This window comes from Physeter macrocephalus, chromosome 6, assembly GCF_002837175.3.
Source record: "Physeter macrocephalus isolate SW-GA chromosome 6, ASM283717v5, whole genome shotgun sequence".
NCBI classification, from domain to species: Eukaryota; Metazoa; Chordata; class Mammalia; order Artiodactyla; family Physeteridae; genus Physeter; species Physeter macrocephalus.
Window position 1 is genome coordinate 72225925 of NC_041219.1, and position 2880 is coordinate 72228804.

Below are 2880 nucleotides of genomic sequence, written 5' to 3' on the forward strand. Positions count from 1 at the left end.
CCCGAGTACCACCAAAAAAAAAAAAAAAAAAAAAAAAAAAAATCACTAATATAAGGAAAAGAGTACCTACCTTGGAGGTACGTTTTAAGAGAAAAGTGAGTTACTACCTGTACAGTGCCCATCAATGGAGGCCCACTCTGTGTGCTCCACATGGATCTCCTATGAATCCTTCAATCCCGATCACCTTAGAATAAGTAAGAGCCATTCATTTTCCGTAAGGAATAAGTGAAGGATATGGACTGAAGGTGCAAGAAAAGAAATTCTAGAATATTAAAAACACATCTTAACCAAGAAAAGAATTCCAAGGGGCGATTTATGGAATCTTTCTTCTGAATTCTTTAAAAATAAGTTAATACCCATCTGGCTTGAAAGGATGTTGTAAATCTTTCTGCTATAAATTCTCAGGGCACTTCCCACCCTGACTCACAAAGTTGGCTGCTTTTTCCTTGAAACTCTTCCCTTCCATGATACTATGCTATTCTGGACCCTCTCTAGTCTCTCTGCCAGGTCCTTTCCCCCTAATTATGATCATACTTCTTTCTTCTCATGCCTTCCAGATGTAGGCAAGATAGTCACCCCACTTCTACCTGACCCTGATACTCTGTTCCTAGGTATCTCAATTGTCACTTCTAGTCTGATCATCTCCAAAGCTATGCCTCTAATTCTAATCTCTCTTCTGATTTCCAGACTTTATTTCCAAGGTCCATATCTGGTTCATCACTATTATTTCAAGGCCAATTAGTCCAAATCCAAGCACATAATCTTCGTTATTAATCCTGTTTGTCCTGCTGTCTTCCTTCTCTCTGCTGATGCCATCAACATTCTCCCAGTCATCCAGGCTCCAAATTTTAATATAGTTCATGTCTTCATAGATAGCACTTAAAGTAGGAAGGAAAGACATGAGCCTTTCACAGCCAAGTATCACCAAGCCTTTCCAGTTCTATTTTCACAAGATTTCTCATAGTGGAGCCCCTCCTGTTCCCACTCTCACTGCCCCGATTTAGTCATTTATTATACCTTCCCCTTGGATTACTGTTATTTTTGCCTTTAATCTCTCCTTGCCACAATTCACCAAATACACAGATGGCAAGTAATCTTCCTAACCCTTGGTTCTGATTAGACTTTTCCCTACTCTAAAGAATATAACTTGCACTCACACGCTCTCATATGAGCCAGACTAGAGTAGGTGCTGTGTGACAAGCACACTTGAAATCTTCCATCATTGTTTCTGCACAATGTTCCTTGAAATTTCTTCCCCCTCCCCAACTTTGCCTAAATGACATCCAATCTTCAAGATCCATTTCAATAACTATTGTCCCTCTGGAGTCTTTCCTGAGGTGTGCCCTTGCTATGTAGACTAGTGGTTCTCAGCTGAGAGCAGAGATGGGGAATAAGGGAAGTGGGGAGAATTGTTACTGGTATCTAGTGGGTAGAGACCAGAGATGCTGCCTAACATCTTACAAAACACAAGACAACCTTCACCCCCACCCCCACCCCCGGCAACAAAGAATTATCTAGCCCAAATTGTCAATGAAGACAGAGTTGAAAAATCCTGCTTATAGACCCATATCAACTTTTGTGCTGTTTCGGTGTCTGAGTCTTAGCTGCCTTTCTGCAGGGCACACTCTTTGAAGACAGGGAACCGTCATCTCTGTAATAACTATGGTGTTAGCCCAGTGGCTACCTTTCAGTCTATGCCTTCTCAGTCCCTTTCTGTTCTCATCTACCTCTTAAAAGATACTGTTCTTCTACCTCTTTTTAGATACTGTTCTCCCTCTGAGTTTTATCCTCTATTCTCAAATTTTTTCTCATTCATTTTAAATGTGCTCCATGGGTGAGTTCATCTACTCTTTGGCTGATGCTGCTACTTATCTACCAAAAGGGCATTTTTCTTCTCTTTCCTCTTCTAACAAAACCCTGATTTTTTTTTTAGGGTGGTGGCACAGAATATGACTAGTCCTGGGGGGTGAATGATAATTAATCTAAGGGAGTAATGACAATCTCATTTTATTTTGCAATATACCTATTTTCCCACACTCCTGAGCTAGGGAGGCTCAAGGAATCAAGTTCTAACCAGTGAGACTTAAGGAGAAGTCATCAGAGGGGCTCCTAAGGATTTCACCTTCTGACTGGAAAAAAAAAGAGTCGGGCAAGGAGTCCTTGCTGGTGCCTTCTTATATTAAATACTGTTTATAGATCATGTTTCAGGGAGCTGCCAATAGCCATCCTGCAACCATGAGTGACAAGCCCAAGGTCCAAAACCAATATATTGCGGACGGCAAAGTAGAGAGAGAGAGAGAGAGAGAGAGAGAGAGAGAGAGAGAGAGAGAGAGTGAGTGCCGGGGCTGTCCATAACATCATTGAGATACCTTGCCAAAGGTGGAAAGAGAGAGAGAGAGAGAGAGAGTGAGTGCCGGGGCTGTCCATAACATCATTGAGATACCTTGCCAAAGGTGGAATCACCTACCTTCAAAATTTGTGTTATATGAGATAATTAAATGTCTTTATTGCTTTGCCTCTATTGCCTCTGTTTTATTACTACTGTTGAAAGCATTCCTTGGCTTCAATAACACCTATACTCGAGTGCCACCTGCTTCAAGAACTCTTTACTCATATTTCGGATGTACATTCCCACATATTTGAACCAAAGTTATCTCCAACTCAGTAGGAAATTTTTATCTTATGTATAATGAACTTATTCAATATATTTACTCTCAAATCCTTTTCTCAGTAAACACACACACACACACACACACACACACACACACTCTTGCCTACCATATGCTGCATGCTTGGTGGGTTCCTCTTGTATTTTTTTTTTTTTTTTGCGGTACGCGGACCTCTCACTGCCGTGGCCTCTCCCGTTGCGGGGCACAGGCT